This window comes from Tyto alba, unplaced genomic scaffold, assembly GCF_018691265.1.
Source record: "Tyto alba isolate M040663 unplaced genomic scaffold, T.alba_DEE_v4.0 Super-Scaffold_48, whole genome shotgun sequence".
Classification (NCBI taxonomy): Eukaryota; Metazoa; Chordata; class Aves; order Strigiformes; family Tytonidae; genus Tyto; species Tyto alba.
The window spans coordinates 7572936-7599249 of record NW_024881324.1 but is presented as its reverse complement, the minus strand read 5'-3'; the positions used below and the strand labels follow the sequence as shown (position 1 = coordinate 7599249).

Sequence of the window (26314 nt, the reverse complement as noted above, 5' to 3'; positions counted from 1 at the left end):
CTCCTGTGCGGGGGGTGAGGCGCTGGCCCAGGGTGCCCAGAGCAGCTGTGGCTGCCCCCTCCCTGGAAGGGTTCAGGGCCAGGTTGGACGGGGCTGGGAGCCCCCTGGGCTGGGGGAAGGGGGCCCTGCCCGGGGCAGGGGGGGTGGGACTGGGTGATCTGTAAGGTCCCTTCCAACCCAAACCATTCTATGGTTCTGTATACTAATATCAGCACAGAAAGAGCCGATATCCTTTTCCTTTGTACCTCTCTTTGGTATGCTATATCTGTAGTACTGAGGGTGAAACAAAGACTAGTTTTTCTCAGCAAATGGTTGCTATCAGAAGCTGAGGGGTCTTAGCCAGGGTAAAGTAAAAAGGAGACTGCTGGAAGGAAAGAAAACTCTATGCCATGTTAGCCAGAGATAGTCAAGTACAGAGTGAAGCACTGCAGAGGTGAAAAACTTTCCAGAGCAGTTGGTTTCTTCCCTCCTTTTTAAATTAAACTTTGAGCAAGTAATTAAATGTATATCATGAGTGCAATAAATAACACTTTCAAAAGTTCCCAATCTTATTGCTTTCCCATTTATGTTTATTTTAAAAGAGAAAACTTGCTGGTTTTAGTGTATGGAGCTTTGAGTTCTAGCACCTTTTTTTTTGTTTTTTATTATGTCAGTGTTGGTAATGTGTGCTTTGGAGTCATGAACATAAAGGAGTGTATTTCTGTAGGAAGGACAACTATAGATACAAGACTGTGATTAATCACTTAATAAAACCAGGCTTCATGATGTCATTTAACGATTAGAGGTTTCTGTGCCAAATATTGCCTATCGTGTCACGTATTGCCATCAGGGACAGCGCTTTGAATGCAAGGAATTAAACCTGCGCTTGTCTGAAGCCCGGGGCGGGCTGCAGGCAGCCCCTGGACGTGCGCTCGGGGCAGCACTGCTGGACCAGGAGAGCACCCGCTGCTTAGAGGTGGGCACTCCATCCACCTCCGGAGGTCCAGGAATTTGGCTGCTGGTTTTCTGGTGGTTTACTATTATTATCTGCTCCAAAGTGTTGAATCACAATGTCACTTATTACCACTCTAATTCCGTCCCATGCCGCCGGTTACCTGGGGGAGGTCTGTGAAGGACTAGGGGCCACTGTATCTAAAGCCTCTATAACTGGAAATGAACACTGTGTGCCAGGACTACAGGCGGTTTCTGGCAGGCAGGATGATGGCAGTAGCATGTACTGCCATTGTGCAGCAGTCCCCTGCTTTGGTCCGGGTTGCACAGAATTTGAAATAGCTTCAATTTCAACCAGGAGTTCAGTTCACACCTGCGCTTATAAAAAGACTTGACTTTACATGAAACAGTCATAAAATTTTTAACATCTGACTTTTATTTCACCTGAAATGGGTTGAAAGAATCTTGGGCAAGTATTTACATTGCCTCATCCTTTGGCATGTAAGGTTTAGGGACATTTGAAGAGATCAGTGTAAAATTTTATGAGATCCATAAACCTTTTTGATTGCAGAAGGAAAATGCATTGATTTCTGAAATCTCGCTTGAGAAGTGACAAAGAAAGGCTGTTAGTCAAAGATTGGTGTATGAAATAGAAAGTATGAAGTTACATCTTGCGAATGACTTCTGTTCAGTGTACATTTAAAAGATAAACGCATAAGTACTTGTAACCTTTGTAATTGCAGAATTACGGTTCTCTTTTTAAGCGTTTGCAGAAGATGCATATTCACATTACAGTTTTCAGTTTTGAGATGAGGAAAACATGACTGCTTGAGTTGCCCTCTGCAGAGTTGCCTCTCAACAGCGATCTGTAGTACATGTGTTTTTCCTTACCTTGACCTGTATTTTTAAGGAGAGGAAAGAATATTGACTAAATGGGATGTATAATACTTTCTCAGGGGGTAGACTAGTTGATAGTTTTGGGCTATGTCAGGGTGAAAATGAAACCTTGTGTTTGTGACAATTGACTTGATAGCAGCTGCCCAACATGATTTCAAGTCACCAGAAGTATTTGAAAATGTTCCTGTCAAATAATAGCATGTTCAGTTCATTCTTGACCTTGGAAATTATTGCTTGTTTTAACAAAATATTCTTTGGGCATCTATAGTCTCTGTGAAGTAGGACCAGCAGGGTTCTTTAAAATTAATCTGTATTATCTTTAATATAATAAAACAATCCAATCCCCCGTGTCAGAAGATCATAATTAATTTGTTCCAGTGTCAGTCTGCTTTCTTTCATGCTGCTTTTTCATTTTCTGATAGAGGTTACAGGAAGAGGGAAAACATAACAGGACACTGAGACTGTAAGTCTAATTTACATGGAAGAATAAAAGTAGCAGTGAATTTCCCTTGGGAAAACAGGGTTTTCTTCTTTGATACTGTCGTTCTTCATAAAATTCTATGTGCTTTGACCTTGTGGCTAATGACCTCAATAGAGTAATTTCATAGACTTAAAAACACTACAGGATTTTATGTATTTTCCTTCTACTTATTATCCCTTGATAATTTTACTGATACTGATGGGAAACATAAATTCCATTTACATTTAGATAACCAACTTATGCTAATGCTAGGAAGTTATAAACAGTTCTAAAGCTTCTGTAGAAATGCTCTATAACTGAGGTCAGTGAACTGAAATTTTCATTCCATATTTAAAATAATTCATGCTTTTTGTCTTTACAATCACTGCAACACAAAAATATCCTTTCAAATCCCTAAAGTAAGACTCCTGTAAATAAACATGTGGGAGTTAAGACTGTGTCACATATTCTATATTCTTCATAATGGAAGAGTGGACAAGTAGCTACTAAATGGCTTTTCATATGTCTAACATGCTTAATAGAGTGCAAACAAAGGCTGAGCTTCCTAATCCCATTATTTTAGCAGTGCTTCTGATTGCACATAGTATGTTGTTAGACGGCAGCAAATCTAAAGGGACTCTGGAATGCGACATGTACATTTTGGAGATGAATATTAGTCCTGTTAGAGGGGATATTTTTGCTATGAAACTTTATTCTCAAAACTTTTGCACAGGCTTTCTAAAAATAAAGAAGTTACAGAAATCTACTATTATTTATACAAGTATTTAATATATTTGCTTTTATTTCACTGCAGGGTTACATTTCTTGTTCTTTTTAAATTGCAACCATGCGGTGAATATCAAAAGCTACTATGAATTATGAAAGAAGCAGGAATAAAATGTCAAAAATACTTTGGTGTTTATTGCATTATCTCCCCAAAAGAAAAAGCTTTGTTGTAGATGAAGAATTGCCTCTCTTGCTGAGAACAAGTATCCTAGAGGAAAAAATGATTGAGGATCTTTGTTATAGTCACCTTAAAGAGCTGCATCAAAGCTAAATAAACTGCCAGTGTAACCACTCGGTTCATAGAAGTTACGCTTTTATAGCTTAAAGAACATAGAAGTTTTGTCTTTGCTGTTGCATTATTCTCTAGGCACATAAATTCCATACTCTTGGCATAGGTGTTAGAGGTACTATGTCCTGAAGAATTCTGAATGTATATTGGGGTCTATGAGGATTGTAAGAGCTGAAGTAAATTCATAATCTCTTGAGAAAGTTTCTTGTCTCCAATAGTGGCAGTGTTATATCTGACCCTTTGCCAAGGCCAAAGGCTCAGTCTGTGCTTCTGTACACACTAGATAGATAGATGGAGATAGATAGATAGATAGATAGATAGATAGATAGATAGATAGATAGATAGATAGACAGATAGATAGATAGATAGACAGATAGATAGATAGATAGTCTTCAGATAAACTATGTATGTGTGGCAGGGTATTGAGGTTTTGTTTTTGTTTTTGTTTTGGGGTGTGTGTTTGTTTTTTTTTTTTTTTCTTTTTTTGAAAGGTCCCTAAAGAGTCTGGGTATGTAATTTCACATGATACTGGTTGGCCAATGTAAAGAAGAACTCTCTGGCATGTGTTTGTAAGGACACAAGTAGTTTCTTAAATGCTAAGTGCAGAGAATATATTTTTCTTTCAGGTCTGGATCATGACTACAGTTGATGAAATAGAGTTCCTGAGGTGTAACCAACAGTAGCTTGATTACATTAGGATGAGAAGAGGAAGTTGGTTACAATTTTGTACTAACTTCATTCTGATATTACAGCTGCTTAGATAAGAACCAATTTCCATTTAAAAAAGGGAATGGTAATCATTCTGTGACAACAGGTAACCACCCTTCATTGGGAAATCTGTAGTGCTTGTTACTAGTGTGGGCTGGAAGATTCAATTACAAGTACTGTACTGATAAACATTTTTAGGAACATGAACTCAAGGTTGGAGATTACAGAGTGGATCAAATTAGACTGCTTTATCTATGGAAAGCTATATTCACCCTGTGTTGTCTAATTCTTGTGAGTCCATTTACAGGAATGATAATTAATCCACGCAAAGGCAATGAAGATGCAGTTGTCTTACCTTTGCATCACAGTGGCTATGTCTCTGTGGGGTTGTGGACTGCTTCATGTTCAGACAGGCACTGCACCTTTCTTTAGCTCAGACAAGGCTGGATGCAGTCTTCCATCACAAGATGCAGGGCCATTCCAGAGAGGAAAGCAAGTGTAGAGCTTGAGGCAGGACTTGTTCAGAAAGCTAAAAGCTTTAGGTCAAAATTTTTCGATCACTCAGTTCACTCTTAAGTGACTATTTAAATAAGGTGTTTCCCTGGACCCATCAGTTCACTCAGAAAACCTGTGAGGACTGAAAGCTTCTGAAAAACTGGTTCACCTCCTCAACTTAGTATCCTCAGGTGAAAGGCTGCTGCTTCTGTGTAAATCTCACAAAAAAAGATATAGTACAAGCCTGCCTAGCTCCTGCTGCTTGTATGGGATACCAGGCACCCTGAAGGTCCACCTTCATAAATTCTTCCACACTTACTGCCTTGGGATGGGTATATCATGGCTGGTGGGGTGAGAGAGCTAAAGAGACAGGAAAGAGGTTTGCAAGCAGTTGGTCTGGTCCAATCCTTTCTTTACTTCCTTCATTCTCTGGACCACCTTCCTTAAAGAGGCAATCGGGCCATGTCTGAGAGAGTCACTGTTAATGATCTGTGAGCTCCTATCTGTGTCATCCCAGAAGACCCCTTCCTCACAACAGAAATACTTGTTTTTTCCTCATTGGTCTGAACCTTCCAAATAGTCGATATTAGTTTGGTCCAGGAGATCCTGGGATCACTGAGGTGATCACTGTATGCAGTATATGTGTGGTTTTGGAAAAAGTCCTATCCTAGAGCTTTCTTGAGCTGTTTCTAATGCCAAAACCTCTATAGGCCCCATTCTGAATTGGAGTAGAAGCTTGTCTGTTAAAGCAAAGGAAGCAATGGAGAAGCTGTGAGGTCTCAAAGACACTCCATTTAGGAGTTCATTGACCTGTGTTTACTGCAAGTCAGCTAAATTGCATTGTCAACTAGATCTCAAGCTTGATCTCAAAGCTGACGTGAAAGGTGAGAATGAGGCATTCCCTCTGTTGGTGGAGCTGTACAGTGTTTAAAGCTAAATCCTATTTTGTGGCTTGAAATCATAGAATAGATTGGGTCGGAAGGGACCTTTAAAAGTCATCTATTCCAACCCCCCCCTTCAATGAGCAGGCACAGCTTCAACTAGATCAGGTTGCTCGGAGCCCCATCCAACCTGACCTTGAATGTTTCCAGGGATGGGGCAGGTAGATATCGCTAGGATGGAGATAGAGATGGAGCTCGGAGAGCCTTTCATTGTATTTTAAGATGTTTCTAGCTGTCCAGAGAGAAATGAGGACCTGGAAGTGCCAGTTCATGAGAAATGGCAGCAGGGATTTGTGTATTACCTAAGACTGTTGCAAGGCACGGATTGGAGCTGTGATTAGGTGTCAGGACACTGGTGGTGAAGCCTGTGGGACAGCGTGCCATCAAATGAGATTATTATTGCCCTTTCTCCTTACCAATGAGTTCTGGCTTCTGCTTTGTGCCAGCACTGGCCCTTGTGTGGCCACGCGATAGACAGACTGTGGGCCTGATTGGACAGGTGGTTAACTCCCCGATCTCATCGGCCCCATGGACAATGTCTGTGGCAGCAGGCCAGAGCAGGAGAATCCGGACGTTCAGTGACTAAGACAAAATACCCACCAGAGGGAGACTTCTAATGGGGAAAGTAGCTCACGTTGGGGGATTTGATATATTTTGGGGCGCCTGAGTGACCAGTGACACCATACGTCCTGAAGTATGTCTTTGGTGTGGAGATGCAGCAAGGATAGATGATGCCATTTATTATTACCCAACTTAAGGTGCTGCTCTGATGAGGTGTATATCTGAGATTGGTTTTTCTTTGTGTCCAGAATATATGTCACCCTACAGGTGCACATGGCATGTGCCTATCAGTAGACTCTCTCTAGACAAAACGTAAGAAAATTTTGTGCAATTTTACAGATTGTCCACACCTCTGTCTTGCAGCTCTTTTCAGTGGATGAATGGGTTAAAATCTTTTCTGGGTTGGTGGATAGTGAACTTGAACGGATAGTCTCTCTCTATGCTTTTTCTACAGCCTGCAGTAGCACTGGGGTGTGTCGTGGCATGGATCATATCTTATCTCTACAGGCAATTTTGTTGACCCAAATGAGGGAATGAGGCATATGAATGAGTAAAAAATCTTAAACTAATATTGCCTTTTTTACACAACATAATCTGAAGGTTTTTGTAGTTCATTGCTTAAACTGGGATGGGATGGTCCTTCAAGAACTGAACTGAACAGAACAGAACCTCTATAGGAAAAGAGGCAGTACAACCCCTTAGTCACTGAATTTCTGTAGTGGTGACTAAACGAGAAAGCTAGTTCATTTTGAAGACTGAGGGTTCTTTTTCTATATATAAATAAATATATATCAATGAATATTATTAATGGTTGGCTGAAATGTTGTTTAAACACAAGTCCTTTAAAATTATACAGAAAGTAGTATAGAAATATTATCTTGATAAACAATTTTAAATATGGATTTTTTTTTTTTCATGCAGGTGTATCACCCAGTGCCTAATTTTTTTTTTTTTTTTCTACTAGTTAGAGGTGTTTGGTAGAGCTAATAGAGATTTGCAAGGAAGTTCCATAGTCATTTGAAATAATTTGTTATGCTTGCAGTAGGTGAACACTAGAGGGCTCTTTAGGCTAATGCAAAATAATACAATGTCATGTTTATAATTGAGGACGAGTCTGAGGCATTTTGTTATCTTGAATTAAATAATGAAAACCACTGTTTTCATTATAATAGTGTAGAGCTTTCCTTTTCAAGAAAAAATAAATCAGTGTCTTTGAAAGAAGTATAGCCTGCTGTTAGGTAGCAAGTATTTGAGCTTTTGAGAAGTGGGGCCTTTATATGTAATCATCTAACTGGTTTAAAATTTTATACATTTTTCTGATTAGTAGTGAAGATTTTTTTAATGCTCCCATTCCACGTGGTTTAAGATAGCTACATCATTTATATTTCTTTCTACTTGTCTGTCCACCTTTAAATTTTTTTCCTTACATGGTAGTTGATTTATAATAGCCCTTTTATTGTGAAGCCCAAATCTGCATTGCATTGTACTATACATGATCACTGTACACAGAGGTGAATGTAAAATGTAGCTATGCTTGTTTGGAAGTATTTTTCAATCTTTTTATACATGCTTTTCAAAAAAAGGGTCAAACAATATACATTTTGTGAACGTCAGGAATGATTCTTAGCTGGTGTGAATTTCTAGAGCAGCCTGGAAAGACTTTGTCATCTTACACTGACTGAAGTTCGAACCCAGTGTGTTTATTCCAGTGTTAACTGATAACATTTGGTGCGGTGAAAGCTGCAAAACCTGCTCTGTGTTGATGGGGAAAACTGTAAAGTAGGACCACTCTATAAGCTGTAGGGGAGCAGTAATCTTGTTGTCTTGGTTTACAGAGTCTTTGTAATCAGATATATTTTTTTTCATACATCCTCTTGATTTTCCCCTGTAAAGTGGTTCTTGTGCGTAATTTGTTCTAGTGTTTTTCAATGACACTGTGGTGTTGTAGAAGATAATTGATACTGCAGAAAGGAAAAGACATTACAAATTGAATTAGTTATTATGATATCCAATTTACATCCCTCTAGGCAGCATAATTTCATATTGTCAGAGGGAAGCCTGACATTATATACCAAAATTAATGCAACTGTGCTTTGAAATGTAAAGCTTTTACATACACACAAATGTACACACTAATTTTGAGAAGAGTTTGTGGTGAAAAATGCGTAGGTTGCTTATTTAGAAAAATTAAGGGCATTTTTTTCCCTATGGCAAGTCAGTCATTGAAGAAGCAAATGAGACTTGAAAGATAGGTTGAGAGACAGTTGGTTCGTGGGACCAATGTCCTAGAAACCAGTGGAGATTTTTCTGTGTTAAATAATATTGGCAGCAGCAGAGTAATTTTGCTTGAGAGACTTTCTCTGGCTTTCAGACACTCCCTGTTTTCTTGGATTTTCCTGGCCCTGCTGTACTGTTTCCAGTCATAGGTATATGCAACTTATTTTTAGCCCTTGGTGTGGTTGTTCTGTACAAAACATTCAGCCTGCAAGTGGAATTTTTGGAAGTAAAGAAATGTAATTGTGTAGTGGGCACAAGAGTAGGAGATCTGTTTGAACTGTTTCAAGATCAGAGAGAGATATTTCCAATTGGCTTTCCTTTCAGATTCCTGAGACTTGGTGACTCAAAATATCTGTTATCCATAAGGAGACTATGAATTTACAAGGAAGAACTAAACCGGTCAGGGAAAATTCTGGCCAGTGGTGAGTGAAGTGTTAACTGACCAGAACAGCCTGCAAAGAGAGCAGGGAAATAACACTGTTGATCCATTTTATAATTCTTTCTCTTCCAAGTCCCATCAAGCTCGTTATTGTTCTTACATGCCAGAAACTCCCAGGGGGAGTGAGAGAAAAGGAATGTATGGAGAAAGGTATCTGAGGGTAATGGGAGGGGAAGTAGCGTGCTTTGCCTGCCAGAGGGAGAGGTGGGGGAAGAGGATGCAGTGTTGGGAAGCAATGGGCAACGGGGTCTGCTTCACTGAGCTCAAACTGGGAAGAGGAGGGTGGGAGGTTAGGGGTGGAAGGAAGAGAAGAAAACCTTCTGTGGTCCCAAATCATCCCTGATGGCTCCTAAACCTTCTCCCCCCCACTCAGAACCCTGTAACTCCTTGGTGGTAATCACTCCCTAGGGATATTTGGGAATCCCTCCAGATCTCTTTCAGGTCCTCACACTTACTCACCTGCAGCCTGTAACTTCACCACCTACCACAACCCCCTCCTACCACCTCCACCCCACTTATACCTCTGCTCTGCTGATGTTCCCAAATTGCATATTGCTGACCCAGAGATGAGGACAAAATTACTTAATTTCTTCTCATCCTCAGGGCAGTAACAGTTAGTTTTGCCTGTCTTGCTGAGGAGCCTTGAAGTGATTGCATGGAAGATAGCATGGCTCTCTTTCCCTAAACACTACTGATTTATACCTGGCAATTACCAGAATCAAAGTAATTCCAGTTTTCTTTGAGGACAAATGCACGGTCTACATTGAGTGTGTATGTGTAGTTCAGTTTGCTGCATACAAAACAAATTAGAGCTACGGACATTAGACTTCATTAAAATGTCTTCTGGACACTATGGCCAAAGATACTATTCAGCCTAAGACATGTCCGGCTGCTATATTTCTACTTTTCATCACTGACGAAGCACGATGCATGTGGTGACTTAGATTAGAAAATGACAGGCTTGGCTCTGTCTCAGCTGCTGCTTCCAGCTATCACAGAACCAGAATAGCATAGGCTGAAGCACAGTTCATAAAGCTTGCAAAACACACTTGGCTAGTGAAAATGCGAGTCAGGTATCAAATAATTTGGCAAGGAGAAGCTTCCTTTGATATAATCAACAGTTTATCCCATGAATGCAGTCTAGGATTTAAGGAAAGCCTGTGCTGGCACTGAGCTGAACAGACTGAATGCTCAGTGAAGAGAACATAATGTATTTTAAAATTATTTCAGTTTTCTGTGTCATGGTTAGTTCTATTTAACTAAGCTTTGTTTGAGTACAAAATAAAATGCAAAATATTGTGATTTTGGAAAGCTTGAGCTCATTTTTAACTCCACTCAGTTCTTGCTAGTGTGAATTAAGAGATATATATAGACTTCCTAATTGAAATAGCATATTTTAATATTTTTATCTTTTGCAATTCTAGGTCTCAGAGCAAGATTCAAATAATTGCTGAGAATTGCAACATTTCAGGAGGAAGCTAAATTGTGCCAAATGGAGTCAGGAAAGATTAATGTATTTCACATTACTAGAAGAGAAAGGCTTATGTGTAGAAGAGTCAAGTAATTCTAAAATGCTAACTTGTCTGAGGATAAATTATAGACTCCTACTGCTAGTTTTCATTAAGATTGATACAGGACTCTTTGAAGGAGAGTATTTTTGTTCTGCATTACATAAATTCTGAAACAAAAACTGGTTGTAAACAAGGAACATTTGACAACATTTCTGTTAAAAACATTTTGGAAAAAATACTTAAAAGTATCATTTTGACATTCTGTAAAAAAAAAATGAAAATATGCCAAGCTTAATAATCAACAACAAGCCAAAATTTAAAAGCACATTCAGAGCTCTGTCTTTCTGATGAAAGAAATTTAATTGGAGACCTTAACAAATGTGGGATATCCTCTTTCACACATAGTATTATTTGCCTTAATGCCTTTTTTCTTTTAGAATAAATTATATTAATATTGTCCTTCAAAGACATGGCTTTTTCTAGAGGAAAAGGTAATGTGTTCCTGTATTGTAGAGGTGGGATGAAAGAAAAGGAAAGGAGGAAAGCGCTGTCCAGGCAGTGTGTTCATGTTAGGCCCTGACTTCTGCCAGTAGGAACTGGTGGTAACTGTCTAAAACCCATTCCTGTTACTTTGTATACCAATAAGGGTGGAAATGCTGAAAAGGTCTCTGGTTCTGTGGCTTTGGTAAAGTTCATGGAATCCCCGTATACCTGCTGACTCATGTAAGCAACAGTAATTAGTGCTAATCCCTTTTCATAGAAATGTAGTTTATTGATAAGCTAAGAAAGTGAGTGTTGGCCACTATGATTGCAGTTAAATACTTTTCTATGATAGGTATATAGATAAGTTTCTCCCTATCTATTATCTAAAGTTGATGTCTCCCAGTTTTAAGCTGAGTAGTTCAGCTGGAAGCGGGAAATTTTATGTGGGTGGTAGTAAAAAATGATCTTTAGTCCAATGCAAAGCATACAGGCACACTCTCTAAACCAAGCATATCCACAACTGTGTCTCTGTTTTTCCACTCTTGACTTTTGTTTAATTTTCAAGAGACAGCCTGCCCAATAATTCCCAAAGACAAGCTGGATCCTGTAGGCTTGCCCCCAATTATGCATGTTGGTTTTGCGGAGAGTCCATATTTTTTTGGATTGTATGTTTACTCCACAGAGAAAATTTTTCTTTAGTCTTCAAGACACAGTTTAAAAATACAAATGCAAAAACTATTTGACTGCTATTTAGATCTCTCTCATAACACGGCAGCCAAAACTATGTTAAATCTTGTTGATATCATCCTGATCTCTCACAGCTAGAAGAAACTGAAAAACTTGACACAAGCCCATCTTTTTTTGAGGAATTGCATAGTGCACCCTGTTCCTTCATGCCAAGGCCTTTCCGTAGGTGGAACATAGGACTGAGGACCTCTGTCTGAGGCAGCAGCACTAATATTTTTAGATTGCTTCTTAAAGGCTTCAATAAAATGCATAAAACTCAGCAACACACTTACTGGCTGTTTTCTCTCTTCTGAGTTAACAGTGTAAATAAGCTTCCAAAAGTGGAAGTTGTGCAATGCAAAGTAATTATACTAGGACATTTTTGAAAGATTAATTTTCTGATAACTCTGTCAAGCTGATGTGTTTCCTGAAAAGGACCTCCAGGCAGCATCCCAACAGCCTTTGTAAGAGACTAGATTTTTAGCTTCTGAAGAAGACACAGTATGTGCAACCACCCTCCATCCATCTTCCCTCTAATGATGTTGGGACTCACTTTCCAACTTACTGCCAGACTGGAGGAGACAGAGCCCAGGTCTAATTCATTCTGTTCAACTGCTGCTGGTCACCCATCAGTGCAGATGTAGCATAAGGCTGGCAGGAGCTGGGTGGCAGAGGGAGGATGAGGGTGGTGACTCTAGGAAGGGGGAAGATGTGGAGAGGAGGTGGTGGGGGAAAGCTGTGGGAGGACACTTGGAAGGAGAGAGCTCTGTGTGTGATGGAAAAGTTCAGGTACTGTATGAGTAATGACTGCTGTGAGGGAGCTTAGGGACTACAGCCATGTTGCACTGGAGGGCTCAGGGACTGTGTTACACTGTGGGTGCTAAATGTAGGACATAATTCCGTGGGAAAACAGTCTTCATTAGTCCTGCTGCTCCCAGGGTGACTTACAGAATGGTAGGCATGCTTCAACGTTTGGTTGTCTTCTTAAGATGCTAACAAAACTTTCAGTGAATGGCTCAGTGACTGAGTGCTTTCTTTTGGTCCAAAGACACATTTTCATTTCCACAGAAAATGGAATTATTGAGGTCCTGCTGTGGATAGAAAGCCTGTAAGTTATCGGGGAGCTGCACTGGTAGGCAGATCTAATCTGCCTAATCCATTGGCATTAGCATTGAATAGACAGAATGTTGAAAGTATACCTAAGCCCACTGGTGATATAAAAGTGCTTACAGCTAAACAGATTTTTTTGTTTCTTGAGATTTATAGCTCACATATGTTTGCTGTACAACAAACTAAATTTAACTGAACAGTATTACTGTAACTTAGTTAAAGCTTTCTATTGACAGTATAAATCATGAGGGCAAAGCTATATTCCCTTTTATATTCATCTAGAATATTGATATAAAAATACAGCTTTCTGTGTTTGTATTTCTTCACAATAGTTTAAAAGAAAGCACAGGCAGTAGTTTTACTGAAAGGGAACTTTAAAATCAAGACTAATATGTAGTTGCATCAAAAGGGAACTTCAAAATCAAGCCTGGTATGCACCTGTGAAGAGCCACAGTTTTAGAGGGGATGGAGAGAATCATCTTTGGTCCTTGTACGCCACTCTGCTGGTTCCCACCAAATGAATTCAAAAGGATACTTTTCTCTGACATTCACAAATGTGGTTGCTTAACAACATTATACTGCACGTTGTGATATAGGGGAAGAGAGGAAGCAAAATAAAAGGAAGGCAGAAGGAAGGGTGAATGAGGCTAGTGAGGAAACTACAAGCAGTCTGGCAAAAAAAAAAAAAAAAAAAGGTAAACTGTACTTTGGTGCACTGTTTGGTGCTCTGGATCTCAAAGGTATTTATCCCACAAGTGAGCAGTTGGGAACACCAGTAACTTCCTCCTCCAGCTGTGCCTGTCTGATTTCAGTTAACAAAGATCCTCATGATCCTGTTTGGTGGAGTCTGAAGAGATAATGTGTTAAACCCTGTGATAGCTGGTCCTAATTGCACATCTTTTTAGACATTATACCTCTTTTACACAGCAGTGTGTTTTTATTCAGTCTCCTGATACCAGACACTACACAGTTATCACAACAGCTCTTAATTTGCTCTCTGTAATGTTTTTTGGTTTCTTACTGTGGTAGCTTTGACTAGGTAGTCTCCTATTTTATTGACTATTCCCTTTTTAAGGTAGGGTAAATTCTAAATATGAACAGTGTTTTAAAGTATTCAATATTTATTTTATTCTTGAAGAGCCACTGAATAACTGGTTAGAACTGGTTTTCAGGTGACTGCACCATGTGCATTTAGCACTTTGCTCAGCAGTTTTTTGAAGGACACAGGGTACAGGAACAGAGGGGTCTATCACTCCTTTTTTCCCCCTGGAAAGCCTATTGGAAATTCCTACAAAGTGCTAGCATGCATTAGTGATTTTGCCTTTACAGAAGCTGGAAAGCTCATTAACAACTGTCAGATTTGTTTTGTGCATGATATTAAGAAAATTATGCAATTGTATGATCGCAGCACATATCATGTGTACTTGTCTAAAGGTTGTCTAACACTCCAAATGTTGATCACATGCTGTGTGAGCCTTTTTACTTCCAGGCTAGACCCCACTGTCAGTTGTTGCTAGTTTTGCTGCAGTTTTATCCAATGTGGGCAGTTTTCCTGGGAGGAAGTCTACAAAGGTGGGACAGCCCAGAAGAAGAGGCTGAAGAGCTGCAGGGGGCACAGATGGACTGATCCAGTGATCTTGTAGTGGGTATCAGTATGGTGGGGAGGGACTGAAAAAAAAAAAGGAAAAAGAAAAAAGAGGAGAGCTTGTTCAGTTGGGGCTTACTGGGAAAAAAGATTGTTCTTGCTTGGAAAGAGGAGGTGGAAATGGAGGAGGAGCTCTGGAGTCTTTGACACTTCTCAAAGGCAAAAAGCTTTCCCAAGGTCTAAAAACATGGAAGAGCAACGGTCAGGAGGAGATCTCAGCTTTGGGGGAGTGGAGTACCCTTCTGTATATATTAGGTTTCAATTGCTCTGCCAGGTAGTATTGAGAATCTGCCACTTGACTGAAGGCAGGCTTGATAAAGGCAGCGTTCATGAAGATTAAATAGCTCAAATGGACTTTGAAAAGGAAAACCTTGTCCAACCTGAGAGTGGGTAGTTGGTCCCTTGCCGATAGTGTTAGCAGAGTTTGGGATTTTGTATCTGAGGAAAAGTGGAGCTTTGTGGGACTCTGCGAGGGGACCTGAGTTAGAAGATCAGTAACCCGTCTGCCTTGCCGCTGCCAACCCCAGTGACAGACACACAGACAGACAGAAGCTTTCTAGAACCTGGTCTCTGAATCCTTCCATGTCTGTGTTTCAGGAAGCTGTTCCACACAGATCTGTTCTTCCAGAATGCTCTGTGGAGCACAGCTTGATTTCATGGTATTTAAACACTCTGCTTTGTTTCTATCTCCTAACCAAGAGCTAATAGCTCCTAGAATAGTTTCTTCATATCATTTTTCAGGACAATCAGTTACTGAGGCTCTGATTACAAATGTCAGGGAAAGTTCCTCTCAGTTCTGAGTGTCAGCAAAATGGCTTCTTTTATTAAGGTGGCTCATGTCGTGGAGGAAGGCTACATGGCAAAATACAAACCCCACAAGAAACACCTCCGCAGTGAGGTGGTGGCAATGTCTGTGTCATGATTAAGCAGCTGGAGCACCCTACTGATTACTAAAATAGGTTCTTCACAGACCTGTCTGAAGCAGTGAAGATTTCTGAGAGGGAGAGGGCAAGTGGGGAAGGGGTTGGTGGCTGAACTGAGAGAAGGTGAAAAGGGGGAAAAAAAATGCTCAGTAATTATGTTTCAGTTAATGCCATTCAGGAGCCATCAGTTTTGTGATAAACAAAAGCGACTGAAAAACATTTGAAATCAACTGATGCTGAAGTGTTTCATGTGGCTCTTGATTCCAGAAAAGCGTTCAGCCCAATTCATAAAATCTGCTTGAAAAAGCTTTTTTTTTTTTTTTTTTTAGTGACAAAATGAGCAATTCTGGAAGCAGTGAAAGGAAATGTGTGGTTTTGGTTGTTAGTGTTCCTCACACATTAGGTGTTGCCATCAACCATTCAGTGGTGGTGGCTGTGGCTGTTCAGTTCCTACGCTGGCCTGGAGCTTATGCTGCGTGCCCTCTCTCCCATAGCCTTCCATCAGAGAGGACTGCTGCTTCTCTTCTCTAGTTCTCTAGTCCTCCACAACTCATTGCTGCTCCTTTGTCTTCTGCCAACGATTTCAGCCTTGCTCATGTTGTTATGATCTTTTATGTGGCCCCTTTGTAAAAAAAAAAAAAAGCACCTTGCCTTATTATTCATAAGGGAAACATCTTCCTTCAGCTTCTTTACTTCCTCTATGACTTCTACCTGTGGCTAGCCAACAGTGATGACTAGTTAATACTGGTCAAGAATTGCACTTATTTATTTTCCTGATGAGGAGGAAAGGAGGCTGAAGAAGAAATGTCAAGTGTTCTGAATCATTTCATTTTGTACAAAGGTAGCTTGTATCTTCTTCCAGTCAGTCTTCCTGCCTTACTTTTCTTTTTTTTGTTGTTTCACAAGTCTTCCTTGTTCCCTCTTGATTGCAACTCAGGCTGTGAGCACCTTCTGACAGTGCAGCTTTCGCATGTTTGGGGGATGCCTTGAAGGGGGACCACAGTTTGAAGTAAGGTACAGAAAATCCCTAAGATAAAATGTAGTGATACCAGGCTACTTAATTAATCTAGCTCATAATCTCACGAAATATGACTTCATATCATTACTTGCATTTGAGTAGTAGAAATGTTAGCAGGTAGGAATTGTCAAAAAGGCATTACCTAAAGGAATTACCTTCTGATAATCCTATGCACGTATTAATGACAAGCATAAAAATGCAATGGTCATGCATATTACATTTCCAGTAAACCAGGAACTCAGACGTATATACTAACAGAAAAACTGTTGGTTCAACATGTTTCACACAGGAAGCCTTTAAGGCAAAACCAAGATCAAACACACTGGAGCATGTTATATATTTCTACAGATACAAAAAATCATATACTACCGCCATATTCACGGTGGGATATTTGGGATTTTGCTGACTGATTGAAATAACTATTCTGAAGAAAAGGGGAAAATATTTAGACTTTTAGAGTAGATTTAGCCAGGTTTCAGGCAGATAGTGCAGGGATGACCTACCAGGAGGTTTTAGGAACTGCCTGCCAAAGTCTTTGTGTGTCTGAGATAACAAGACATACATGGCATACATTGAAGACGGAAGACAGTGGGAAGTTGGAAGGAATAATTCAAGGAGAGATTCAGAAATGAGAAGTATCAGTGACCTCTCCTGATCCCATGGCTCCTCTGCAGGCATTTAGTGTTCATTTTGCATTAGCATCTAGTATTCAGGTGGTTAGAGTGTGTATGGCGTTTATCTATTCTACCTTAGCTAAGGCAAGACTGATTGAAATCCACCACATGTAGACACTTTTTATTGTTTGAATGATCATTTCTGTTATCTTCCAAACAAATTTAATCCAGTTCATCAGATCAGTGATGTTCACTAGAAAAATTTTTTTTTAGTGACTAACTTCTCATTCTGTTAATTCACTTCATATTTCCCTGTTGAACATTATGTTTCTCTGCTTTGTGCATGAATTCATCTAGCCTGGAAGTCAGAGAATCATAGAATGCAAGACACTTTACAATCTGTAACAAAGCATACAAGACACCTGGGGAACAAGTAAGTAAGGTTGTTTTTGTTTTTTTTTTTTTGTGGTGTTACAGATGATAAAATTAGTGTACTTTTCCAAGGTCAGAGGATGTTTGTGGCAAAGCCTAGGAAAAAAATCTAAATCTTGTATCTGCGCTGCAGGTATTTTTTGTTAAGGAGGTGGAAAGCCTATTGTAGAAGTCCTGAAGTTGGCTTCGTTTGGTCAAAACCAGAATGTCAAATGAAAGCTCTTCCTCTTAGCTTCTTACTGTGTATAATGAAACAGAAATGTAACTACAAGACATAAATGTTCTACCTTATCATAAGTCTGAAGAGTGCCCGGTAGAGTGCAGTGACTTGCTACAATTTTGTGAAATGATGAGTCTAATCCTTAAAGGTTTGAGCTGAGTTTAGTCTTCTGCTTAACCAGATTTCTTAGGGAAATAGAGCTCATGTGGATTACACTATTTGTCTGCTGGTACACTTGACAAATTTTCAAGCCATTGATGTAAAACGGCAGGCAGCACTCCACTGCTGTACATTTTCTGGTAGCATCCAGTGAGGAAACCACCATCATATATGAGGTTTACGAATCGGGATGCGTGTGAATTGATGCAAGTCATAACTTATGTCGCCCGTGGTCCAGGGACACATTGTAAGCAATATCAGGGAGCTGGGGGTTATTGTTTTAGTAGTGTTAAGGCACACAAATCCTTAGAAATTAGGCTTCATCAGCTTTGTTGCCCACCCATTTTTTCATATACAAGTTTGGAGCATAAAATCTACCTAATCAATAAATCTTAATTCCTGAGGAAAACCATAGTTTACAATACATTCTGAATGAGGAAACTAACTAATTTTTTCATTGACTTTTTTTCCAGCAACATTCCTGGAAACACTTGTACAACAATAAAACCCTTAATTATTTTAAATTCATCAGCATTTTGTAGTCTTCCCGTAGAATTTTCAATTGAAAAAATAAAATTGTTCAGCAATTGATGGTACAGAGACAGCAGAGAACTTGGTCATCACTTTAGGGACACTTTAGTGTGAGGGAAACTTAAACCTTGATACAGTGTCAGTGACACATTTTGGGTGGTCTGGACAGAGTGATGGATGGGCCTGTTGGCCCATAATAGTATCCAAACTCAAAACATCATGGTACATGGAGTGTCGCACATTCAGGTTATCACTAAATGACAAAAGATTTATTGTGCGCTTGTTGACAGTTGAAGGAAGATAAAATAACTTCCGTGTTTCCTGGACAGACAATCAAAGCTGAATCTTGGAATTTTTCCTTCACCATCTCTATCTCCATTCACACCATGCTCTGCTGTGTTTAGTGGAAATTAACTGCAGCAGAACATCCATCTAATTTCCTGTAAAACATTCATTTTATTTATCCTTCCTACATGTTTTTCAGTTCCCTCCTCTCCCTCCTAATCCTGTTGACAACAGAAGAAATCACACAAAATATCAACTGTTTGCTTTATGTAAAATATTGCATCAAAATAGTGAGTCACCAGAAAAATATTTCCCACAGTCAACACACACAGAAATATCCACTCAGGTCACGAAACCAAAAATGTTATCAATAAGGACAAAGGAAGTTGTTATTTTAGTTTTTAAGCAGTCTTGATTCATGCTTCCTGTCATTTTTCTTGGGGGGAGAGAAATGACTATTCCTAAGAAAACAGTTGAACAGAACTGCCAGACACTCTTCAAATCCCTAAACCAATATGATCAGGAATAAAGCTGTAGTAGAAATAAATTATCTTCTCCTGCTGTCCAAATTCTGTTTCCATGTACAAAGTTTGGGGGTTACTTATCACCTCATGATCTGATCATTTTTTTAACCCAAAGACAAGAAGCCATTACTGTAAACCCTGTTTCTGTGGCATATTCTGATGATCACCAGATTTCAAAAGCATCTCAGGTGGAACTTCATGGTTCTTACCAAGTTGTGCTGAATAATTTCTCTGAGGTTTGCTCAGTAGGAAGCAGTATATTTGTTCCAGTTTCGTCAGCCCAGTGAAGTGCTTCCCACTGCTTTCACAGCTGAAGCCTGTGGCAGCTTTCTCCCTGGGACACCCAGGGACTGGCGAGATGTTTGTCATCACCAGCAGGGATGCTGGAGATGCTACGTGTCTGGATTCCACCACTGAGTTTGCTATCTGCAAGGCTACTGGGAAATGCTGCTTGTCAACTTTTTGGTTATGTTGCTCAAAAAGCCATAAAGTTACACAAAGCTAAAAGGTTATTTTAAGAGCTGGTCTTAGAAAGGAAAAAAATCAATTAGCAAAATTGAAATGTTTTTTCCCTTTTTTATCTATATTTTCATGCAATGTTAGAAATATTCTCTGTTTATATGATTTTTCCTCTCTTTCACTTGCTTTTTTTTCAGTATAGCAAACATACTCTACACATTAACCAAAAACAGGGAGAGAGGCAGGAGTGTGTTACGCTCAGTCTCTTCATGCTGTTCATTTCCTATTCAAGAAAGTCAAATGGTTTCCCTGCCTTTGGCCCCTGTTCTTCCTAAACTTCATGTTCTCTCATACCTCCTTCACAGACTTCAAGATCCTGGAAGTTTCTTCCCATCTGCCTCATGCAGGTGGGGGCTGACCTCGATTTGGTCATACGGGAAGTGAGAGGGATGTCAGGACTCTTCCCATGAAAGTAGGCCAGTTGTTCCTACTCTTGTCTAAGGCCTCTTTTTCTTCTTCCGCAATGCAGCATTTCCACTCCCTGTGAATTGGGAAGTTGTCTGTTCTCCAGATTTGTAATTTGCAATCATGTAGACAGTTATCCTAAGGATAATGTAAGGAGGAATTTAGTTACTTATTCATAAGCAGGGTTCACTGAGCACATTTTCTTCACTTTGAGCTCATATACCCCGGTCACAGAAAGATAGAACTCATGGAATCTATGATTCAGAGCATACACTTCAGAGCTTTGTTTATATCATACAATGTTAATTGATTCTCTCTGGGAATAAATTTATTGATAAATTTTGCCCTTGACAAGTTCATTTTGTCATATCCCAGGAAATACATATGTGTATATAAAATGAAAAGTTGGAGAATAAACCTAAATCTCTTTACATTTTTTCCTGACAAGTATAGGGGAGATTAGGGGAGTCAGTGGATTTTCACAGGTGAAGTCATGCTTAACAAAAAGATGAGTTCACTTGTCATTTCTTCAATGAACACAGATAGTAGTGAAGCAGAAAACACTATTTGCTTGTTTGCAAGCAGAAAACACTATTTTAGCAATGTTTGGAAAAGCAAAGGTTTTGGTATGCCTATTGCCCTTCTGCCCCTGCTCAGTCTCATAAAACTCACATTTCTTTTCCTAGAGAGTCAATCTGCCCAAATGAGTATACCTGGTTTCATAAGAGACTTTAAAAAAATTACTAGGTAAAAAGCATATATTTTTAATAAACTCATGTGATACTTGAATATAACAGACACAAAAATAAACAACATGAAGTTAAAAACCCCCAAATTATTTCAGTGCAACTGAATAAATCCTTCCGTCACTTGCAGCAAGCAGGCAATCTGCTTGGTTTTGAGTTCCCACAATTTTGGGATTGCTGAATTTAAAAACTGCTTGCTAGGTGGTGCGCGTTAAAGATGCCCTTTCAAGGAGCTTAGTGTATTTGATATCTTCTCTGCTCTGAGCAGAGGAGGGGAAAAAGTTTTATCACTATCCTAACAAGGGACCTAAATGTGGAGCAACCCTGGATTTTGTTACTACAGCTGTGATGTGATACGAAGCCTGCCAGCAAAGAATTGCATGTGTTTTAAGAAGTTGCTTCTCATCTGGGAAGCGGTACTGTGCCCTTGTTGGATGCTGCCATTGCAAAGGTGGCCAGACCAAAACAGGGAGAAGATAGCCTCACTTAAACAGCCCTACTGTGACACACTGAGAGGCTGAAGTCCTTCAAAATTCTGTTAGTTGAGATCATCTAACTACAGGATTAAATTCCATAGGGAGAAAAGTGGATCTGGACAAACTTTTTCACATCTGGCTTCACTGTAAATTGATGAGAAGTAAACTAGGGTGGAGAAAGGAGACTGTAAAGATGAGGGGAATGGCATGGGGAACCCTCCTTGGAAGTCAAGTAAGGGGAGGGGTACTGGGAGAGAGGGAGAAATTCTTAGGTTTCCTATATGGGTGTGTTTCAGTTCCAGCATTTTCCTGCATAACCAGGCATACCTAAATACTAGAAAAAAGGTATGAATCAAAGATATGCTTTAGCTCTACACCTCAGTCCCTCCTGTTGGATGTCTGTGGAAGCCCTGCCATTGGCTTTAATAGCCATAGAAGGTGCCTCAGCTCTATCTCATCTCTGACCTGCCCGTCCCTGATTCCAGAAGGTATAGTTAAAACGAGGTCTGGGCTGAAATGTATTATTAACCCCCCCCATTCTAGCTGTCTTTGAAGCCTGTAGATAGAGCCTCACCAAGCTAAGGCAAAGCCATCACCTGCGAGACTGGCTTGGGTTGAAAGGAATAAAGCTGTCTCTTAGTATTTCCAAAAAAGGGCAGTTAAGATCTTGAGGCAGGACAGAAGAAGCAGCAGAAATGAAGTGAAAGCAGCATACAATTTTTTTTTTCATGACAAGGACAGGTTGATGACCTCTGTTGCAGAGGAAGCTTCCTGTGTTGGCTGCCAGGATGGTTTTGCCCTCTCAGTTTTTAAACTGCTGGTGATTCCGATGTCTGGAATCACTGCAATTCTAGATACATTACCAAAACACTCGGTTAAAAGTCAACAGATTGTGTCACTTTGGGCACACAGTCAAAAGGAAGAAGACGCTCCTGTGCATAATTGAAAGTTTGTGCCATGTTCTGAAGCTAGCTGTGAGTGTAGTTAATAGAAAATAAATTAACAAAGCCTTATTTTTTCCCATGCAGTCTTTATATACTCTTGTTAAAATACCTGCTTACTTTAGGAAGGAGCAGGAAAAGAGCACAACTTCACTGTTTCCTCTTCTGTACGTATGTAATATGGTCCCCTCAAAGCTACTTTATAAATTACTCTTTTCACAGCTAGAAATTCTCTGTTACCCCATCCTCAGAAGAACTGAGCTGCTGCATATCTGTGTGTGTTGCACATGAGTGTGAGAGCAAGGCAAGCTGTTTGGTTTTATTTTACTTTTTTCCCCAGCAGTTGGTGAGGTAGCGCTGGCTCGGGGGAAGCGATGTGTGCTGCCCCGCTGGGGAACCGGACCCCCTCGCACAGGGTGGCCGCTGAGCCCGAGAGGTGTCCTGTGTCCCCGGCTGCTGTGTCACTAGCAGCAGTGCCATCGCGTTGGGGACGTGCCAGCTCTTCTTGCCGTCCGGAGGGCATGTGTCCACCCTCCCTGAGCGTCTGGGGAGGTTCGCTTTGTGAACCGATGACTGGCACGGCTCATGTCCCAGGAGGACATCAAGGGGAAGGGTGATGGTAACCTCCCTCTTCCCTACGCCTCAGAGGTGGCCTAGGCTGAGGGTGTTGTGCTGGCTGCCCCTGGGCTGGATGTCTGCAGTTCATCAGCGTTTTATTTACGGCAGACTCATATAAACTCAGGTTTTTTTCTTTTTGCAGGCTGGTTCTTTGCACACTTAGTGAGCAGGGAGGAGTTAGCAGAAGTTAAAAATGTATGTCGAACAGTTGCAGACCTGTTCAGTTGCTGGTAGCAAAATGCCTGCTCCTGGTAGTATTACCTATAGCGAGAGCTCTGCCACCGGCAGGGCTTCCTATGGGGCAAATACACTTTCTCTTAACGCTTCCAGGTCCCAAGAAGGCAGGTTGCACTGGAACTTCAGTAATGTACTGTCAAAGCCATTGGTCTTGATCTTTAAGCTGAGATTTCTAAGCACCCCAAACCCAGCCACCCCACTGGGGTAGCAGGCTGTCTTCTCGCTGTTTTCTGGTGAGGCCGTATGTTTTTTTTTCCTCTAGCACTGTTCTGTATGGATCAAATACCAAAAGTTGGTTTCCAGTATGCCAGGAAGTTCTTTGAAATATAAACACAGGAAAAAAATATCTATAGAGAAGAAATACAGAGCTTTATGGAAGCCACATGATCATGTTCGGTTTGGAGGTGGTCTGCTGTGCCAACAAATTTTAATGAATATTGCATTTTGCCTTCTTCATAGAGCAGGATGAGTGTAAGTTAGCTACCACTTTTCTTTGTGTCTGAGACAAATCCATGTGTTTTGAGATCATAATGATTATAAATGTTCAGTAGACAGTGTGCCATCCCACCCACTTTTTTACTGTAAAATCAAAGGCTCTTTAGATTCCTTCAAAATAATTTAACTTGATTTATTTCACTCTAATACAAAACACCTTATAATAAAGTTTTACTATGTTTTAGCTAAAGGGAACAATGAAGATTTCAAGCCTGGTTTGTCAGCAAGTGACTTGCATACCAAGTCAGAATTGTAGAGCAATAAGGTTATTTAAACAGGAAAAGATGTGATCCTGATTTTCTTGTAGCTATTCTGAGTAAAGCTTGTCTGCATGCAAAAAACTACATAGCTCTGTATTTTTTGCACTGACATCGGATTTCTAGCGTTGTGTGATTATATAAATACATATATTGAATAGAGATTACTTTTTTAAAACATTAGGTTTATAAAGGTACCACAATTTTCTCTTGATAGTGTAATCCCCCTTTAAAATAGTTCCCGTTGAAGAAAACTATTCTTAGCCCATGATATCAGGGGTGTCATACTTGCAACTTCAGATAATATATGCATACTCACTGTGCAAAAACCTTTCCTGTTTTGTTTTTAGCATTGGTTACGTTACACATTAGTATCTGTTTTTCTTGTGGAACTGTCTTTGTTGCATATACAAATACTTTTTTTTTGTTGTTTGCACAGGAAAATGTATAATTTGCATGTACAGTAAGTAGAGTGGATAAAGACACATTTTTCTTAGGGTTTGGTTTTAGAAAGTGTGTTACAGAACCTGCTTTTATTTTACACCTATGGATAAAAATTATTTTTCAGGATATTTGTTTTTTATTAGTTGAAAACTGTGAATCAGAGTAATGAAAATTTCTTCTTTTTTCCTCACAAGCTAATCCTAGTTCTTCATGTAGAATTACAATGAAACTGTTTGTTAGTTATACACTAACTCAGTGTTTTCACTTACTCTTAATGGAATTCTGTTTGTGGGTTGCGAGAGATCTTTTCAGATCTCTTCAGTGGTCATGCTATTAATTTTTACCCACCTTTGTCATCAATTAATTAGTAATTTTAGTTAATGCTAGAGTGGCTTAGTCATTTTTTAGGTATTTCAAATAGCTGCAAGGATGACACAGCAACGTTAGTAATTAACTATGCCAACCTTTATTCTTACTCTGGCTAGTAACTCCACTAAAAATTCACAGTGATGTTGCATTTTGGCATGTATCATCTCGGAGACTCAGCCATTCCCCCAGCCGTGGAGTTATAAAAGCGTCAGTTAAGAGTGCAAAAAATTAATTGGACCCTCTCAGTTTTGGGCGTTATATCACTGTAATTGAAGAAGAAATCAAATGGGGAGGGTTTAGCTTCTGCCTTGACTGGCATTGTATGACAATCTGAACTCTTTTTATTTATTTGTTGGCTCAAAAAGGAAATCAATCAATCTGGGTTAAGAAGTTCAGGGATTTGAGCTGGGTAGCAATTTTAGCATGACTCATAGCACTTCACAAAATTAGCTTGCCAAGAAGATGTGCTTCTGTGCAACTGTGAAGTACCTGGTCTTGAGATACAGCTGGAAGAGAAATCATTTTGACAGAAGATCTCATAACAGTCCAGCTCATGCCTTTGGTGATGGCAATGGAAAGAATCATCAGTATTGATCATCTCAAGTCCTTATAGCCTGAGGTCTTGCACAGTGCCACATCACCTTCAGCTCCTCTTTGCTGCAGAGATCCTGGAAAAGCACAGGAGTGGGGGCAAGTACAGAAGTGAAGACGGAAGCAGGGGAATACCTGCCTGTCCACAGAGGATCAGTAAGTCATTGTCCTGCATGTAAATCCAGGGACCACAGTTTAGGATTTGATACTCTAGAAGTAGGGTGCTTGGAACAAGCACATCTTAACATTTTCCAGAAAATTAGATACCTTTAGAAACATTCATTATGTTTCTCACCAGTTTTGTGACGTTTAAGGGAAATTAATTTTGCTGTAAGCAGTTTTGCATGTTTGTGCAGTCACATTATAACTTCATTGCATAGAGATACATAGTAGGAAACCAGATGAAAATACCATGTGATGTTTGCAGCTGAAGTTTCCAGAATTTATCTGCATTTTAATGGATTAATCTAGTTTTCTTAATTCAAAAGAACAGCCCCCCTAGATACAAGCTAGCCTCATAATTTATCTGAAGGAAAGATGATTAGCCTTTATTTGCAGTTGTTTCTCTTGACTGTTGGAGGCTACTGCAATGAAGCTTGCTTTTGTTTGGTTGTGCCAGCAAGGAGTAAGTACCAAACCAAACGCTACTTTTGCTCCTTTGCTGTTGGCAGCTGCTCTACTTCTGGACCTACTGCCCTGCCATTTTCCCTGTACCTGCATGAATGACTCGATTTCCTTCATCCTCCTTGTCTCACCACCCTCCTCCTTGAGATGATTGTCCTTTTGCTCCTCAAGTGCTGGGGTGCTGAGCACAGGAGCTGAGAGCAGGAAGATTTTTCTTGCTGTGCTTCATCTTTGACCTAACAAGTACTTGTGTGATGGAGGCAGAATAGCAAAGGTAGCAGCTGCAGGAAAAAATACAGGACCTGGAACAGAGAAAGGGAGAAGACAGGGGAGGTAGTGAAAAAACAGTGATGGAGACTTAAGCTATTTGATACTAGAACTGAAGGTGGAGATTAAAAATCTAATCACTGAAGGAGACTTCTTTTCTAATTGTGAACTTTGACACAGAGTTCCACATTTTCACTACTGCTCTGCAGCCTAAAAAATAGCTCTGAGCCCCAGGTGTTTCTCCAGTACTCTCTAGGATTGGTTACTGCTGAGGATAACAGTCTGCTACTGCTGGGAAATGCTCTGATAGCTCAAGTGGCAATATCTGTGACATGGATCTAGGTTGCCTAATCCTATTATA

At 40.0% G+C, this 26314-nt stretch overlaps 1 protein-coding gene across 2 annotated transcripts in view; it reads left to right on the top strand.

Moving 5' to 3' along the window:
* RNF144B (ring finger protein 144B) overlaps nucleotides 1-26314 on the top strand; it is an 88426-nt gene that overhangs the window by 12576 nt on the left and 49536 nt on the right. Inside the window, exon 1 of one of the 2 annotated variants that reach the window (XM_032998898.2) lies at nucleotides 8872-8933. The exons of the other annotated variant lie outside the window; for it this stretch is intronic. The gene's annotated coding sequence lies outside the window, so the exon portion shown is untranslated. Of the gene's footprint in view, nucleotides 1-8871; nucleotides 8934-26314 lie in introns of those variants that run through there. 2 annotated transcript variants of the gene reach the window in all.